The 20,376-nt window shown below is 35.1% G+C and overlaps 1 protein-coding gene across 12 annotated transcripts in view; it reads right to left on the reverse strand.

The window, feature by feature from the left end:
• The window catches only part of LOC149570403 (EID1-like F-box protein 2), a 104,572-nt gene that overhangs the window by 20,565 nt on the left and 63,631 nt on the right, over positions 1-20,376 (reverse strand). For 5 of the 12 annotated variants that reach the window (XM_089823056.1, XM_089823049.1, XM_089823050.1 and 2 more), the window contains one exon: positions 9,078-9,203. The exons of 6 other annotated variants lie outside the window; for them this stretch is intronic. The gene's annotated coding sequence lies outside the window, so the exon portion shown is untranslated. Of the gene's footprint in view, positions 1-9,077; positions 9,204-18,211; positions 18,232-20,376 lie in introns of those variants that run through there. One more of the 12 variants, XM_089823054.1, reaches the window with a different exon arrangement.

Genomic DNA, 20,376 nt, shown 5'->3' on the forward strand with positions numbered 1-20,376 from the left:
AAGGGACTTTGGGACATCATCATAATCATATTGTAAGCATTGGAGTGCATATTGCATTTATGAATAAAGCATATGTTTTGTGTTATATCTTATTGTACTACATGAGATAAGTATCCATTTACCCTATACGGTAAACAACCATCATAGATGGAACACTTATGGAGTTGCAAAACTAACCAAGTTTTTAGCAAAAACTCATCAATTACTCATCGAGTTCTTGCCAAAAACTCAATGAATCTGACATTAAAACTCGATCGCATTTTGATTCCAATGTTTAAAGGCAAAAAAATGACCATTGTCAATTTCATTTCTCATTTCTTCACTTCTATTTTGTTGAAAGGGGGAAAATACTCTTCCAAACACTTGCAAACTGATTTCCATCGATTTTATGCAGATTTTAAGTGGTTTTTGAAGGAAAAAAAAACAATTTTCAAATTAGTTTTTCTGATTTTCTATGTTTTTTTAAGACATCTTTTTTAATTTTTTGTTGCATCTAGATGAATAGAAAATCATTCATAAGTAGTTAAAAATGATTTTAAGCCATTGGAACAAGATTTAACATTGTTTTTGACAAGTTTTGTTGAATCTTTCACTAATTTTTTAAGAATCTCTAGTTTTTTTAAAAAATCAAACCCTAATAGCTTCTTTTATTTTCATAATTTTGAATAATGTTTAGATTTTTTTTTAATTGATTCAAATAGTTTGCTTAATTGTTTAACTAAGATACTAATTTTGTCACATGTCTTTTCACTTTGTTTGTGTAGGTTAACAGTTAACCATTAAATCAATATGGCAGCTTTAGGGAATGATTGGCCACTAGAACCATGCCCTTCGTGATATATATGCACCTATCCTAAAGGTGCTAGAGATAGGACATGAAGGTATGCCTATGAAGGATCGGGCCTTGGGATGGTGATTTGCATTAAATATGAAAAAGTAATTTATGGAGGCATAAACCACCTCAAATACCACATTGCAAGCATCAAAAAGCATGATGCTAGGAGATGTAACAAAACCACAAAAGAAATAAAAAGAGACGTTAATGTCATACTTGCAACTGGGGAAGGGAAAATATTGCAAAGGGAGAGAAAAACTGGCTATGAGGGAAGTCATAGCTGAATCTTAAGGTGCTCCAGTTGACACTGAAGAAGAAGAAGCACAGAGGGCATAGTGGGATATTGTCGTGACTTACACATCCATAAACTCAGCACTGCCTTGGTTGCCACTTCTACTTCCTCCAATAGAGTACCTTATGTTGCACCACCATCGGGGACACAACCTATAGGTAGTTATTTTGAGCCTAGCAATGCAGTTCAAGCACAAACATCATTAGAGGCCACTAGATGGAATAGGGAATTGCAAGAGAAAACATACTTGCATATGCTGATTTTTGGTACTTCAACAACATCCCATTAAATGTGGTAGAGTCCTTATTGGCTAAAGTCGGTCACTACAATGACAATTTCAACAAAACGGTACAAGACCCCTTCTCACAAGGATTTGGGTGAGAGATTAGTAAATAGTCCACTTGATGTCATTTTTAATTATTTTGTTTATTAAATCAAAATTGTGTACTAGGACCTAATTTCACTTTGTTCTTGTAATTTGCTCACAAATGAAGTTGATAGAGCAAAGAAGTGGTGGAGGACCAAAGAATAGAATGGAAAAAATATGGCTGCACCATTCTTTCCAATGGGTGGACAAGCGGCAAAAAATGGTACCATTATTTATTTTTTGGTTGCTTGCAAGGCCAATCAGTGTTGTTGAATCAATTGATATCTCCAATAAAGTGAAAAATGTAGAATCATTTGCATTAATGTTGGAGCACATTGTCATGGAGGTGGGAATAGAGAGTATGGTGAAAATCATCGCAAATAATGCAACAACATATGTGGCAGCAAGTAGAATCCTTCAAAAAAGGCACCCACTCGTTTTTGGACACCTTGTGCAACACATCATTGACCTTCCTTAGATGGCATAGGAAAACTTGATTGGGTGACTCCAACTATACAAGATGCTAGGATCACAAAATATATTTACAATCACCCTTGGGTTCTAAATGTGATTAGAGAGAAGACTCAAGGGAGAGATTTGGTGAGATCTAGTCTCATAAGGTTTGCAATAATTTTTTTGACATTGCAAAGCATTCTTGTGCCTTGACTTCTTTGCAACAAATTTTTGTGAGACAACCATGGCTAGATTCACCCTATTCAAATAAAGTTGAAGGAGAGGTTGTCCCATGCACAGTCTTTGAAACCCATTTTGCACAAAAGGCTGCAGAGAGTGTGAAGGCAACTTCGAAACTTGAATTTTTATTTATTCTTCACTCAAGACTCTCATTATTACTTAGTAACTTCATTAATTAATCTTTTTGTAATTAGTATTTTTCAATTGGTGTCCTTGCCCTTGGTTAGAATTTTCAATTTTGTGATTGGTAGATGGGGATCAAACCCCAATATGCTATCTTTATGAGGCTATGGATAGGGCCAAGGAGACTAAAAACTATATTACAAGAGAGATAGACTCAAATTTGATTCCATCTAAGAAATTATTGATAGGAGTTGGAACAATCAGCTCCACCAACCCATTCATGCAACAAGGTACTTCTTTATCCCCCGGATTAATTTTGACAATTCTTACTCAGATCCTAATGGAGAGATCATGGAGGACATCATTGCATGCATTCAGAGGGTGATACCTAAGTTAAGGAGAGAGATCTTGTTGTAGCCAAACTCTAAAGCTATGAGAAAGCAAAGGGTAATATATTCTCTTGAGAGATGGCAAAAAGAGGAAGAACTACTCAAACCCTAGGTATAACATTTGTCATTTAGACTTTAGGATCTAAAGTAATTGATAAGTTGATAAAATATGTTTCCGCTTTTCTCTTTGCTTTCTAACTTTTCAATATTTTATTTTGCAAATGCTTTGGAGATTGTTGCTTAATAGCTACCAAAGTAATAAAGTTTTTATTGCAGTTTGGTGATTTCTTGGTGTATTTTGATGCTTGCATGCTCTCTATGTTCCCTCATTTAGAGTGGATATTTTTTGAATTACTTAGATGAATGCGATTGATAATAGCGTTATGATGGAATCGTCTTTCTCATACCTTTTGTTCCTAGGTGATTCCTAAGCACTATGTAAGGTTGGTTTTGAGGCCCTTATGTGGATGCTTTACTTCTATCATTGATGCACATTGTTTCATTTATGATGGTGTTCATTGTGATATGAGAATTATGCACAACCATTGAGAATTGCACCGACTTTGAGTAGTTATTGAATGTGGCCAAGCAAAGTTTGTGTAATAACCCCAATAGGTTATAACTTCTTCAAACACCAAAAATCTTTATACTTCAGTTGTTTGACATTTCGTCAAACACTTTGCAAGCAAGCTCTGATACCACTGTAATGGCCCTCCTCAAATCTGCCCTCAAAAAATGCTGATGAAAGCTCAAGGAATTTCATCAAACAATTCACATGCAAGAGACGTATGACTGATATAGTTTTTCAGCTGGCTTTAAATGACTCTTTTTCAATTTGCATCAATGAGAATCTTGAGCTAGAAGACTCCAAATGGACTACACAATGGCCTAACATGAGTGTGCTACTAATTTTTGACAATATTCAATGCGTATATATGATCTAAGCATTAGAAATGAACACTTACAGCCAACTGGCATTTTTACAAACAGTTGGTGTGCAAACTAACTAGCTAACAAATAATGATATTGAATGTTGCTTAAATGACACCAGCAACTATTATCTTTTTGATTGCAATCAAATTTCTAATACAATGCTCATGAAATATGGCCAAGACTTTGGCATTTACATGGATTACCAAAATGACAATGCTGGTATAATGCACACTTACAGCTGAAACTTATAATACCCTAAAAAAAAAACAATACTAACAAGAGAACCTGGTTGTAGATGGCTGTAATAATTTTGCTTCAATGCTGCCCCTTCTGCTTTAATTTTTCGAACTGCTTTTTCGGCCTTCTTTTTCGGTTCCGCTTTTTCCGCTTGCTTTTTCGATTCCGCTTTTTCCGCCTGCTTTTTCAGTTCCGCTTTTTCCCCTTGCTTTTTCGATTCTGCTTTTTCCGCCTGCTTTTTCGGTTCCGCTTTTTCAGACTGCTTTTTTGTTTCTGCTTTTTTGGATTGCTACCCTGTTGAATCTCAAGACCATATCTTTCAATGGCGTCAAGATTTTCAACTTGAAGGGATTTCGTCCTTCAAACTATTGAGACATAACCTCCAGAAAATTCTCCAATTTCTTTGATATTTCCAACCATGTTTAAAAAAAGCCCTTCCATTTCTTTTATAGTGTTCTCACGAGAGCTCCATCCTTCGTTTTCTCAATGTGGGATAATACATAACTCCCTTTATGTAACTTATGTCTCCAATGTGTTATAAAATAAAAGGGACTCTTTCAATTTAAATATTTCCCACAAACTATAGTCTATGTATTAATAAATTTAAATATTTAAATTTAACTTTATAAAATACCTTTATCAATGCAAAACAAATCTTATCAATGATAAACAAGTCTTCTTGCCGATTTTAAACAATTACCATCGACATACCGCTGCCACTGGATGTCCACCCATGCCCAAGATGACTTACTATAAATAGTAAGTATGCCCAAAGTTGCCTCAAAACTCCTCAGAAAGACCTGCAACTGAAACTATCAAGGCCAAATTGCCTCTAAGCCCTTTTGATGTCCTGGTTAGCCTACGGGACTGTGGGGAAATAGGCTAACGACAACATCATGCTATGAATGTTAAAAAGGGGACATTACAGTTTGGTAGATTTCATCGTAGCAGTATTCATCTTTCAAGTTCTTAGGATTAGAAAAGAATTCCTCAACCCTACTCTCATTTACTTTTTGTATATTGCAGAAAACCCCAAAAAGTACTTTCATTGCAATATCATTTAAAAGCTCCCATAGCCAGTATTATTTGAAGTCGATTTGAGGAATATAATGTAAGTCCCCTCATGATACTAGCATATCACATTAACCATTGAGCCTATCAAACCTAGAAGGAACCTAGAAATTACCCATGTAATCTTACTTGCAATGTTAGCATACAGGGAACTTTGATCAAGAGATATTTTTTCTACTATTAGTATGGTTATGAAACACACGTCCCTATACTGGAAACTTGGGGTACCCTTGATTTAACAAACATTCCTATCGGTTTGTGTGTGTGTGCGCGCGCACGCATTACATATACAAAAAAATAAGAGACTTTGGCAAAATATGGAGACAAAAAATGTGAAACGAAATGTGTTTGAAGGCTCCATATTGGGGTCGTTTTAGTGTTTGGAGAAAAATAATAATAAAACAAACAATTTTAAGTGGCTTTGACCCCACATTTTCTTAGTTTGGCCTATGGATCCCTAAGGGTCCACAAGGATCTACATGGGATTCTTCTAGGTCCGCACGGGTTCCTCTTGGGTCAATGATGGATTTGAATCCGCTTTGCACTCGGACCCGATTCGAGGATCCAAGGTGTGAATCCGATAACGTAGCGTGGCAATGATTGCATGAGCAATAACAAGGGTGAGTGGAGTTTTGAGGTCAAGGGCCTACCCCTTGTGAGGATTCAAGGTAGAGCCCCCAATGTAGTCAAAGGGAAAAGTCTCTAGTGGGGTTAAGGGGTAGGGCCCCTTGCAAGGTTCTAGGAGAAAAGCTCCCAACTAGGGAGGTCAAGGGGCAATGCTCCTTGTGGTGTAATTGGCTTTGTTTATTATGCATAATTGATAAAGTTGGTTGGTTAGCTGAAGTTAATTATATTTCTTAACCGCCATGGGAGTTTATAAAAGCATGTCATTGCTCCCATTCGTACTGTTTTTGGGCCATTAATGACAAAGCTAAGTCTATGAAGTGTTGATTTTGTATGGAATAATCTTTCAAGAAATGAATGAGACCACTTGTTTCTATGCCTTATAGAATATGTTTCTTTCTCCTTGATCTTACAGATTTACATCACTAATTCTGTTCGCTAAAATAGGTTGATTCAAGATCATCTTCGTCTATCATTAACTACATTGTTGTGGAGCAAAGTGTTGTTGGATGTGAGCTCAACATTTTAGAAGGAACTCTTCACTATTCCTTCATAATTGTTAATTGTTTTTCCATTATTTTAGCTTACAATTGATACAATGATATATATTTTTGCTATAGTACATATGTATGAAATCTATATGTGGGATCATTGTACATTGTTCACAAGTGGTTAAATGGTACCACCACACCCAATCCCATCAACATTCAAACCCCAACCAGGTGAGTTGTGGCTGTACTTAATCTTACATGATGCCCCTAACCAATTTATGCAAGCAAATTTTTGGAGATAACATTCCTAAATACGAATTTGATTGTTTCTTAAGTAGGTACTAAGAGTACAACATTCAAAACCAATGGTTCATATTAGTGAATGTGTTATAAAATTTATATGTTAATTATAGATCATGGATGGGGCATGGACACTTATAATGCATTCAGATTTGATTCTCCTGAGATCTATAATCATGTGAATTAATTGGATACCACTGTTTCAGTGCACATATCTGGATTGACGTTGAGATACATCATTGGTTTCTTGCAGGATACTAGTTGAATCATTGAATGATCTCACACTTTCCTTGTCCCTGTTGCCGATTAAATAGGAATGACAACCGAGCTGAGCTAATCATTACATTAAAGTTTAATGTACCAAAACATTTCAAGCTAATAAAGGGTGTAGTGTAGAGAATAACTGGTCATCTTCATTGGTTCTTGTACCAAATGATAATTTAGATGTTTCCTAAGCACTATAGAACTGTGAAATTAAATCAATGTCGTTGTGTATTCTTTAGGCCATCAACCACATTTTGAATCTTTATGGCCAAGCATAAACTATTGGTAGCCAATGTTATCAGGAAAAACAACTTGTCCTTTGAAACTAAACAAAATTTGGTGATTATAACAGCTAGCTGCCATACCACAGGCTAATAATTAATGAGAGAATTTGATGGGAAAGACTCAATTGTTTCAAACAATGCCCAGCTCCAGTACTGGAAAGATTTACAAATGTGGACACTAGTGAGAACTTGGTCAGATATTGGAAAATAGAAATATGGACTACTTTGTGGTCCAAAACTTGAGATGTGTGAGTTGGTGCAACAAAAGTTGGTGTCTCTGGTTCTGGGTGGTATAATTTCCTCACATGTGCCATGGATGATCTCACACTTTCCTTGTCCCTGTTGCCAACTAAATAGGAATGGCAACTGAGTTGAGCTAGTCATTAGTATTGCACCCAAGTATATCACCTAATCTCAATGCTCATTTGATAAACCATGGTTTGAAAATTTAGTTACTCACAAGGAAACTTAAGATGGGGGCCATCCTCATGTTAGGAGGGTCTAAGAGATGGTATCAATGAAAATTCAGAAACATCATGATCTTAATCCTCATACAAAACAATTACAAGACAAGATGAACTGTAAACCCCTTCACCTTCTCAATGCCCAATAGCTTTTAAATACATTTAAAGCATTTAGAAATGCTCATGAAGCATGGATGAAACTACATTCCACGTGAATCTAAAAATGATTCTACAGTAAGAGGTTGCATACTCTAAAGATGCTGAAACATAATAGTATTGAACATTTCTAAAGGAAATGAAACAAGAAGAAGAAATCAAGGAAAAGAAGCTTATATCCAACATAAAAAAGAGGATTATTTGAACTGAAGCAATAGGAGAAGGGTTCTTTCCAAAAAAAAATGTCTTACAAGAATCATCATTTATGGCAAGCCTAGTGACAAAAGATTGTTTCACAACAAATTCAAATGTACAAAAGAAAGTAACCAAGGCAAAGATCTCCAAAAAAGTAACATCAAAATAATGTTATTGAAAATGAGAAAGAAAGTGACAATTAGATTTTAAAAATATGTCCAATGAGGTTGACAAGTAAGGGAGTGCAAGATATATTAAGGGAGAGGTTTCCCTATCTTCAAAGTCCATAAGATTTTGGGGACCGAAAGCCTCCTAATCAAGGAGGTGTGATTTGAAATGGTCCAATTGAAATCAATCAATAGGGCCAATATGCCACTAGGCCACTTCTTGACAACTTCCTAATAAGATTGGACATAACCAAATCTAAATACAAAGACAAGTGAACAAAGGATTGAAAGAGTAAATATGCACAAGAAATGTGCTGAGGCTGGAGAGAAATTGTATCAAATTCAACAATAACACAAGAAATAACCTAGAAAAACCCAATGTGATTGACAATTCCATGTGCAAGGCTCTCCTTGATCTTATTGCTATTCGTGCATTAGCTTAAAAGTTTACTCCTAGATGAGGCTTTCATGGACATCTACATTGTTTTTGATTACTAAACACCCATACGACATTACCACTACCCTCTATACCTGCCAATAACAGTTCAAAGGAACAAAGGCCACTCAATTATAGCAAATTACTAAAATTGTAATCACAATCAACCAATAAGATCTCATACTTCATGTTTAGAAGGGATCAGGCGGACTCACAAATAACAAAAGTACCTAGCAAAATGCACAAATGCTTCAGAACCTAAAAGGACGAGGAAATACTTGAAATCCTCTTTTAGAAAATATACACTACTCTTGTGTCTCATGTAAAGGATTCAACTATGACTGAAAGCGTCACATGTGCATGTTTTTCTCTGTGACAAGTTGAATTAGAATCAGAGCTACTTCAAAGAACCATTTATGATTCAATGTGTCATATGTGCATGCTTTTCTCTATGACATGTTCAACTGATATCAAACCTACTGCAAAGAACCAACTACTTCAAATGGTGAATGATGTCCAAACCACCTAAGAGACTTCTATTTTTTTTTGCTCCAATTACTTGTGCTGCATTTTCTCATTTGCCTTTGTATCTGATTCTTATCTTTTGTCCATCCTTATTAAGAAGTTGGCAAAATGTGACTTGGTGACAGATCAACCCTATTAACCTATCCAACTTTGCACCACAGCTCTGCAATCAACAGAATTTTGGTCCCCAAAAGCTCAAGAAGTCAAACGAATGGGAAATTCCTTCCTCACCTTCTCCTTAGGATACTGCAATCCCTTAGCCATCTTTTTACCCCTTGGTCCAATTTGACATGTCTATTGCACTTCCATCTTTGCCTCCATCTCTTTCACCCATAGGATGGGAAAAAGAAAATGTCTCTACACAAAACAAAACAGCACATAAAGTACAATTATTCTTCAAATTGGAAGAGGAAGCTCCCTGTGATCTGACTCAACCAAATAAAACCCTAGACTACATCTGTAGGCAAATTAACAAGTATACACACTATACATGACTTCAATGGAGTTCTGCCAGAATGGAAATTTTTTAGATCTAAGTACATCTGTTGGACTGTTACAAATCAAAGCCTTGCAGCAAGATGCAAAAATCTGATACACAATTTAATCCAGAAACAGAAATCTTGATATAATGGATAGAGGAAATCTCTTATCACTGAGATTTTAGATATTAAAGAGAGTAAACTATCAAGCACAACTAGAAACACTTTCTACTAGCTGAAACAAAGACCAGTATTTGCACTAAACAAGGATTTGAACGAATAACATAAACAAATGTTTACTAGCTAAAACAGAGGACAGTAGATCTACATCAATGAGAAAAACTTGAACAGTTTGAACATCACACAATTTAATGAAACAGTCAACTAAATTGAAATCAAAGCTACAATTTAAATGGACAAATCTCGCTAGTACAAAGTTGGACTAAATGCACTCTTCTTTGGCTTGCTTATAATCTAAGTTGCTGGTTCGGATTCTGGTACAGATGCAGATTCGAGATTCGGGTTCAAAATTCGTCTAATTTTTTGGGGGGTTGGGTTCGGATTCATTTTTGGGTTCATCCGTACAAAATTATATTGCTTTAAAATATTTATGTGTTTATAAATATATGCAACAACAACTAAGTCCATAAATCACTATGCTAATAGTAAAGCAACATAGCAAAATACACCACCATATCTATTTTTCGGTTCAATAGGATATTGATTGCATCATTTAGCCATACATACAACATGATACACTTTCTTAGTCACATGCATGGAACATATTTCCATATCAAGGGGACAATTTGAGAATGAAAGAAATTGTCAAAAGATAAGTGCAGTTATCTGAATTTTTATTCTGTATTGGTTAGAGGATTTCTAACCAGGTAAGATCAAAAGTTGAGATTCAAATTTTAAGCCCTGCATTCAAAGACATCGTATTTTTTTTAAAGAATTCCTCTATAATCGTCGATTTCGATGTCACCTATTGTTAATTTGGATTTCCTCTATAAGAAAACTCTTTGAAAAAGTCTTTAAAAAAAAGTTTTGAGACCAAATTCAGCCCAGGTTCGGCCACTGTGCAGAAAATTCTTCAAAATTTGGAGCAAATTCTGCCTGGGTTCCTCTGACAGAATTTGCAGCAAATTCATAGCTCTGCAGGCGAATTTGGGGAGAATTTGACAAGGACCAGACTTTGTACAGAATCTAACCATACTTTGAGGATTGCTGGAGAGAATCTGGTAATATTTTAGCACTTGCATTGAACAGTTTTTGCAGAATAATCCTAGCTTCTACTAACATCAAAAGATATGTCGACAAGGGACTTATTTATAGTTTACACTAAAGAGCTTTTAGGGGTTTGAAAATATTAAATATATATCCCATAAAGTATCGTTTAAACCTTAATCAAATATCACATAAGAAATGAAAAAACAAAACCACTTTAAAGCAAACTAATCTTAAAACAATTAGTAAAATATTAATACTCAAAAAAGGTTCATATCTGTTGTGAGGTTTTCACTCCATTGCAAATGGGGACTGTTAATTTTTTACCTATCTTAAAATGTTCATATAGCCGTTGAGGTTCACATGAGGTCGGTTGACAGTTAAATTTGTTATAATCCTGTGAAAATGGTAAGATGGTTAGTTGTCATAATTTCATATGAAGATGACATGCTAGTTAATTATTTATCATGAATTAATGGGATTGAATAGGCAGTTAGCCATTATGATTATTTATGATTAAATAACTTGTTATGGTAATATAATTTAATTGCGGAGAATTTCCTTGTAGGAAGCACATTGAAGGGGTGGAAGCATTGTCAGAAAAGAATTGGGCACAGGAGCATCACCATCACTGGACAAATGGGTATGAATCGTGAATCACCATGGTTGAGGACCTAGCGACTTGAATATCAGGACACAATTGATGGAACTGCATGAGCTTTTAAATAAACAAATTCAAACATAAAATAATTTAATTATAATACAATACGTACTTCAAAGAATTTTGAATGATCTTTCACCATATTATTATAATATATATCTATGTACGTACACATAGATATAAAAATGAAGTGACACCATCATATTATTTTCTTATAATAAAATGATGCCACCTCACCAATATATTTACATGTACGTGTATAAATATAAATCATAATAATTTTTGAATTATAACCTTCCAACTCTTTTTCCATCTTTTATTCTTCTTGTTTGAAACCAATTGAACACTTGGCATTTTTATTTGACAAATATTCTTTAAGTTACGGAAGCCAAAGAGTATTTTTAAATTCTTTTTATATCATGAGTCGGGTGATACGATAGAAAGAAGAGAACGCATTCTTGATTTCTTTTTATGATCGCATTTTCCTTGCTTATTCTAGCTTCCTCCACAACCGATTCTCTACTATAAATCAATTGAACTTCTGCAAGTCCATTCGAAGACCTTTTCATCTTACAGCAATGCCATCCCAATATAGTCAGCCATATATGCTCTTTCCTTGTTGAGGTTTTAATTAGTACTTAAACACTGTGGGTATGCAAGCATTCGAAGAAGAACTGATACAAATCATTTAGCAAGACTACAGATAGTTCCAAATTTATATCAGGTCATGTGATAATCATTTCCAATTAATGTTATTCCAATATTTTTACAAATCGATTTCCATATCTGCAGCTGTAGATTATCCTCATTTATAACTATATAACTCTAGGGAGTTGCTTACCAATAAGCATAGTGAAGTGTCTATAACATGGAATGATAAGTTATCTTTGCCAATAGACCTTGGAATCAGATGATAGTTATTTCTACAATTATTATTTTTTAAGAACATAATCATGTAATCACAAATTGTGAAATGCTGGAAGTATATAATCTTCGTGAATAAATTGACAAAGTCGTTTGCTCTAAGATTCCAACAAGTAAGGCTCACCCGGCTGTATAGCCAAAGGAAAAGGGTGAAGAGGTGAGAGAAAGGAATATGCATTAACATGAAATAGAATTAAATGTGATATAACAATGTTTATTACTTTTAAAAGGAATCATTTAATAGCTCATGCATGATCACATTTATTGAATTCTCCTGCTGTCAAGTCCAGTGGTGTGATTAGATACTAGGATGCTCGGTGGATGACAAGGTGTTCCATGTCTATTCCAGGTAGGGAGGGTCTTTCTCGTTAGATATTATGAGGGGATAAGTTATGGTCCAAGGTTGGGTGGTTAAGCCCCTGACAATGTTTCCCCTCTCCACAAAATGTTAGACGTGTACCAGATAAAGATAAGTTATGCATTCAAACGTTTGTCAAAAACAGGTATTTTTACTTTTATGATGTATGTTCAAGTAGGAGGTAAGATTAATTGAGTTATATCATCATTACAGTTATTTCTTTAAATGAAAGCAATTCTTATCGTCAATATAATTGCCAATCAGTTAAATTGGTTGATCTTCTAACTGAACGTGGAATATATTTATTTGCGAGAGATAGATTTATCTGATGGATTGTTATCTCAATCTTTTATTTATAAGAATAATGATTAAGAGCATATCTTCTAATCTTATGTTATTGCCATAGTTAAGCAATCGGAAGAAAAGGAATGATACAGTGGTATTGATGCCCCAAATGATACAGTGGTATCTAATGCCCTAAATGATCCAATGATAATTGATGCCCTAAATGATATAGTAGTATCTGAAGCCCTAAATGATACTGTGGTATCTGAAGCCCTAATTGATACAATGGTATTTGATGCCCTAAATGATCCAATGGTAACTGATGCCCTAATTGATAGCGGTATGTGATGCCCTATATGATATAGTGGTATTTGATGGTAATCGTCATTTGATTTTGATATAGTGGTATTTGATGGTAATCGTCAATTGCTCTTAAGTGATATTTGTGAACTAATCTGGGTGATTGCAAAAGCATCCCTACATTGATTTTTCGGATTGAATTCCATGATATGTAGATTTTAATTTCCATAGTAAATTCATTGATGGTATTTTCAGATGTTTGTTATGAGTTTTTTGTTTAAGTAATTGTAACTATTAATCTCATTAACATGAACATAACTGATATAACTGTCTTCCTATGAAAATGAAGTAATAACTGTATTTCTTTGATATGATAGTTTTTAATTAAGACCCAGAAAAATTGGTTGTTACAGGGACCCCCTCTTTATGTTGGTAGGTTCAGGTGGTAGAGCAATGCCAACAACAATTCAAAATTTGTAAGTCTTTCCAAAGTATCAAGTGTGAAAATTGAGGAAAATGGCAAAATTTAGCTAAGTGTCAAATTTGGGGAAAAAATGATAAAATATGTCCAAGGGTCAAAAACAGAGAAAATGGTGAAATTTGTCTAAGTCTGGAAAATGAGGAAATTAAAACAAAAGAATTTTGAACCAAAAACAAAACAAAAAATGCCAAAGTGAATAGCCATAAAAGGGGAAATAATGAGAGTTATTGTTGACATTAAATTAATATTTCTCATTTTTGTGTAAACATTGAACAGTGGATTCCTCTTCTTCAAGTGGCAAGTTTGCCACATAGAGGAGTGGCTTCGACCTCTTCAAGTGGTATTGACACATAGAGAAGTGGATTCTACCTCTTCAAGTGGCAAGTTTTCCACATGAAGGAGTGGATTCCACCTCCTCATCTGTTGATTTGACACATAAGGAAGTAGAAGGAAAATGTATCTTATTGGATGAAGGAAGCAACTGTATGTCATAAATTTGATGAAGGAAGAAGGAAGCATTCAAGGGAAGAGGGTGAGAAAAGTTCAACAAATCACTAGGTCTCTTTGACATGAAATGTGGGCCTTGTAGGGGTGAATCCAGCCTAAGATTGATGCAGTTAAGGATGGAATTGGGCCCCAGTAGCCAACATATGGGCCTAATAGGACTAAATGAAGTGTATGGGTCATAGAACTTATAAATCTGGGCTCTAAATTCTAAGCTAAGACCTTTAACCAATGAACAACGGCCCTTGAATCAAACATGTGGGCCTGGTCTGGCGCTTAGAGCAGACCTTAGTTTGACCTCATTGGCTAAATTGGGCCATTAAATAATTAAGTATGGTCTGGCGTATGGCATCAAGAAGGAAATGTAAGGACCAAAGTTGAATAGATGAGGCCTTAAAATGGATAAAACAAGCCCCTAGTAGTAATGTGTGGGCCTGGTCTGATTAGACCAGGCCTAAATTCAAATAAAATTGGGCTTAAAACTCAGCACCATGCCTAGCATGTGGCCTACTAGTCATAAATCCAGCTTAAACTCACTTAAACGAGGCCCATACTTGATTAGATCCTTCCCTATATGCTAGTGTCTGATCTTAAGGCCTTAACATGAGCCCAAAACATGAAAAGTTTAGCCTTTATGGGCCTAAAATCAATGCAGATATGGGCCTTAATCACTTAGGACCTGCCCGAATATGAGCAATATGAAACATGTGGTCTTATTATGAAGTGTGTGGGCTATAAGCTATGGGCCAGACCTATATTCAAGGCATGTGAGCTGGAATCAAGGTGCCCAGACCTATACTGAAGCATATGACTTATGAATCAGTTCTATCCAATCAAAATTAAGATGCCAAGGCCCCCATGCCTAGCGCATGGGCTCGATGTTCAAGGCATAGGCCCCAAGGGAGGTAGTGTGTGGCCTATGAATTGCAGATCAGACCGGATCAAAGATTAAAGGGGCCTCTTTGACATGAAACCTATGGCCTAAATAGACCCTAAACACTTTAAACCCAAACCCAACTAAAGTGCCCAAGAACTAATTAAAAATCTTGATCAGAAGGCCCAAACGTATCTACTGGAGAAGCTTCAAAATTTTATAAATTTCAAATGCAAGGGTGGATTTTAAATTCAGATCCAAATCCAAGGCCTTCAACTAAATACATGAGATCAAAATATCAATCCAAAACATCAATTGAGCAAGAAAGGACTTGGATATTTAATGAATGACATTTAAAATTTCAATGATAATCTGCAGTCAATGAATGGGAGAGATTTGATTTGCATCAAGGCCTTAAATTTGAATTTTAAAATGATCAAGAGGCTTAAATTTAATAAGGATTGACATTAAATATCAGATTGCAATCATTAAAAAGGAAAACAAGGCAAATTTCTACATAAACAAACCTTTCTCTCAATCAAAAGAAGTCTTTTCAAATTTATTGGAGGCATATCTGAGAATTTCGACCATCAGAGACAGCCATTTTGGAGTTCTTTTAATCATTTTGTTGCAGGATTTGAATGGAGATGATAGGATTCAACTCACAACTTTTCTTCTCCAAGATTTTAGGCTGAAAATCAACCAATTACAAGCATTAATCATCAATTTGGGTTTGATTGCAAGCTCCGATTTTCATCATTCCCCAGCAAATCAATCAGACTTTTGCAAGTATTTACCAGAAAATTCAAAAAAGGGATCAAACTTTGATCATTGTCAGGAAGTCCTAGGGTTCAAATTGAACAAAATCAGTCAAACGACTTGAAGTTTCATCTCCTGCAACATTGTTCTTCTTTCTGTTTACAGAGATTTATCATCATTTTCAGAATTATTTGATTCTGTAGCAGAATTTAGTTTCAAATCCTCAGTCCCCTTTTTGTCAATATCATATTGGACTTGTGTTGGTAACGGCACTGGGACATCTAGGATAGAGATTCAATCAATTTCTCAATGTTTTCACATGATTTTATGGCCTGGATTGACTAGATATTCAGTCATATATAAATTTACAGAGGTCTGATTTCCATACATCAGCAAGTAGCAAATTAGATTTTAATCCAAGTTTCATGCAACTAAATCTGGAAGCTAACTAAGGGTTGTTTATTGCAGATTCTACTATGGGAAAAGGTGGTGAGAACTCAAGGTCTAAAGCCAAGAAGATGGAAAAGAGAGGTCCACCAGCGAAAACAAGAAAGACGGAAATCAAAAGTTCAAGAGAGATTGATGCACAAGATAATAGCGAGGAATGAAGAAGAATGCATCAACAATGAGATGAAAAGGATCAACACATCCAAGAAGGCAACTTAGAAGATCAAAACATTGGTGGCATGCAAACCCTCCACCATCACACCTACAGAGATTCAGTATTGGAAGGAAAGTTGAATTGAAATCATTCATTGGAGCAACTTAGAAGGTCAAGGCAAGAGAAAGAGTCTAAGACATTGAAGGGGAAGAACAAGAAACCCATCCAATCAAGATAATTCATGAAAATGAGGCAATTGGAAAACATGAGCAATCACAATGGAAGGCTTAACAATGATTTCTCATCATCAAAGGCGGGGTATTTATCAAGTTTATAGGGTGAGCATGTTGAGGTGGCAGCCATTTCCTCAACCAATGAGCATGTGTCAAGTGTCCTAGTGGAAGAACTTCATCATATTGTATCTAGATTCATTGAATGTGCCAAGGAAGAAATGGATAAAAGACAGAATATTCTTAGAGATGGCTTGTTGTAAATACAAGTGGTGTCATCTTATTGGTTCAAGTGATGGCTTCTACCTAACCTCTCCTCTCATTGGCCCACTAAATATTGTAAACCTACAAGCTTCTACCTAACCTCTCCTCTCATTGGCCCACTAAATATTGTAAATTTCTGATTGGCCCATGCATTGGTGCATCTTATCAAGTGTTTAAACCTAATAAATTTTCCTATTGGCCCATGAAAGCAATATAAAAAAATTATTGGCAGACATGGTGTTGCCTAATTGTTATTAGGTGGACATTTAATATTTGTAGCTATGGCTATGGAAACCCTAATTAGGGCTCTATGGATTAATCTGGGCCACTGATTTCAAACCAATCTTGGTTGTTTGTTGTAATTGAGTCCCTATATAAAGGCTTGCTCACATCATTTGTAAGAGAGTTATATTGGAGAATTGTTGCCAAAATACTACCAAAATTGTGTTTTATTCATTTTTGTGCTTGCATGGTGGATATATATGACCATTTTGAAGTATTGCATCATTCTTAAGATATTTCACTTAGATCAGGATTTTATTTCATGTTGAATAGAAGTAGATGGATAGAAGATATTGAATGGTGATGAATTGTGAAGCTAGTGTTCTTAGCTTTTGGTACTTGTCGATTGTACGTTATAGTGCAAGGTTAGTTTGGGCCTAAATTGCGAGTGTTTAACTTCTATTGGAAATGTTAATTCAGATTGCTCCTTCATAGGGTATTTGAATGAGTATTGACAATGTGAAAACCATTCCCACGTTCGTAAAAGATAACACCCTCCTATGTCTAGTTGACACGACAAAGCAAGGACCAGTTAGAGGCCCACCCCATCATCAACATTGTCTTACATTCTTACAGTTAAATAGAATTTCTAAACCTTGATCTCTTTGCAGTTTAAGTTAGTATACACTGAATGAACAATGCAATTCCCTTTAAGATAACTAGCATATCATATTATAAGACTGAGTATAAGTCCACAATTAAGAAGGAACCTTGAGGTCGTCTTAGTTGATCACACAATTCATATTTATTGTTTAGCATATAAGCATCCTTATTCAAGAGAGTTGGAGATTTGGTATTTTATCTTGGGATATTAGCCCTTTGTTCTATATGTTGTAGTGGAACAAAACTCACATCAACAACATCCTCCACTTGAAAATAGCCATTGTTGTTATTGACAACTTAATGATGCAGTTGGTGCTAAAAATAATGTTAAACATGAATGACCTTTGTGATTCAAAAACATCTTTTTATTTTGACATTTGAAGAAGCAACAAGCTTTGGAAAAGCCATCTTTCATTAACACAAATTCTAAATATAGAAAGATGGATTGTTTACCCATCTTACTAATTCTTGAAAAATGAAATCTGCTAAAAGCAATCCTAAAAATACAAAATTTTGAAAAGTTGCAATCTTACTAGAACCTTGACCAACAAATTTTGGCAGTCTTTTGCATTTGAAACCTTGCTTGGAAATACTTTAATTCCCTATATCTTGCATGATGGTAACAAATTGAAACCCTACAAATCGAAAGGGCAACATGTCAACAAATCTATTAAGAAGTTAAGTCCACACACAACTGAGAGTGGGGGTGAAACAATTGTGAACAATTAAACCTAAATCCATCTTGTTATATTCAATTTCAATAATCAAAACAATGAAGCATAACAAGAGATAAACCATGCACAATGACATGATGATTTGTTGACTAGGGAAAACCTTGATCAAAGGGAAAATCTCGATGGGGATGGCACACACAACATAGTGTACTAATATATATGTTCATTGTGAAAGGATGTGACTTTGTTAGGAGCCAACTATAGTACATTGAATACAACAATCCACGTTAAAGGATAGATCTCTGCTAGGAGACCTTGAACCCTTGTTAGAAGGTTCTAACCTTGATAAATGTTAATGGGAAAACAACTAGACCCACTATCTAAATTGCTCCAGCAGCTGTGAAGATAACACTTTAGGGAAACATATCAATATATTGAATTGATTGATCTACAACTTACTTGCCAATACAATTCCTTTGAAGCTCAATACCATGTACCAAACCAATCTTTGCTCTACTCTGATTATCCAGCCTTCAAGCACGCATCATATCACCATACACAAAAATACATAGATCATCACTATAATATCTAACCAAGGAAAACACCTTTCCTTTATACTCTTTCCAAATAACTAATTAGGTCATCTTGTTAAAGCTTCCCCCAATGTATAATTATAGGACCTAACTAAATTATATACGCCTTCTTAAGCATCATTACAATTATTACATTAAGGTTCCCACATGTTACAATACAATTAATACAATTTACAATGAAGACCAACACGTTACACCAAAAGAGTCAACTAACAGTAAAACATATCACATGTTTCACTTCAGCAACCTCTCCAAAATGATCTCTAAAACTTGCTAACACGAACATAGTATCACGAACATGTCTTAAACCACAATCCAAGCTCGCTGTCCTTAATTCATCTCACTAATAAGATATAACCAATTTACCAACAGCTGTTTCTGTCAATATTTCCTACACACTGGTCTGCTACCAATCTTCACCAAATAAACTCTATCTAAACCAATACTTGCCATAAATGTAAGCGAACATAGATGTAGCATCTATACTCATCCAGGAACATAATCCTAAGCTTGCATAGCTTAACCTGTTTGTGCCAACTTCGATGTGCCAATAATCCTTTGCGATGTACAAAATCTTTGTTTGTCGTGAACTCAAGAACATATGTTGTCATCAATAAAACACATAACCAGCATATCCAAGTAACAACCAGACTTGTATTCCTAACAACATCTCCAAATGACTTGAACCTTTGAATGAAAGCAAGATCAAACTCTAACACAAAATTGCTCAAACAAGACCATAAACAAGTGACAAATTTGTGGAGTCCACATGACTTCAGTACCAAAAACAAGACTGAACTATTTTAAATTTGATAAGCATCATCCTCATTGATATTTGAAACTAGCCTTTGCATGTGTTAACACACTTTTTGTTTTCAACCAACAAAAATATTGAGTTTGGGGTGGCTAAGCTCTAGAGAATATGCATTTCAAGGAACTTACTAATCTCTTTGCCATCACCTTTATGTTCCTAGATCTGTTTTACCATTCCTTTTGAGGCTGACCACACATTAAAAAACGATTGTCAGGTTAGAATGAGAGGAGGCCCTAAAGTACTCTTTTGAGTCTTTATCCACTCACCACAATGGAGCACAATTTTATAAGGCTATTGCCTATTTTTAGGCACTTTGTTAATAGTTTAAAGGCTTATCAAGTTTCACAAACAATTCCTTGGTCATTGCCCACAAAAGCTACATACAAATTATAAGAATTTCCCCTTTTATTGTTTGCCACAGATCACTAATCATTATGCCAAATTATTTTCAAGCTAGGTAAAACATCCCCTTTTGAGGTGCACTAGAGGAGAAAGAGTTTGTTGAACAACTTGAAATATGTGCCCTTGTTGTATTTATGTCATTTTAGGAGCTGGAGGGAATTTTGTTGGTTTAAGACCATCTAAAAGAACCTTTATAACATATTTTCCCTTGACAA

This window comes from Cupressus sempervirens, chromosome 3, assembly GCF_028749045.1.
Source record: "Cupressus sempervirens isolate cs-2001-9-10 chromosome 3, ASM2874904v1, whole genome shotgun sequence".
In the NCBI taxonomy this organism is placed as follows: domain Eukaryota; kingdom Viridiplantae; phylum Streptophyta; class Pinopsida; order Cupressales; family Cupressaceae; genus Cupressus; species Cupressus sempervirens.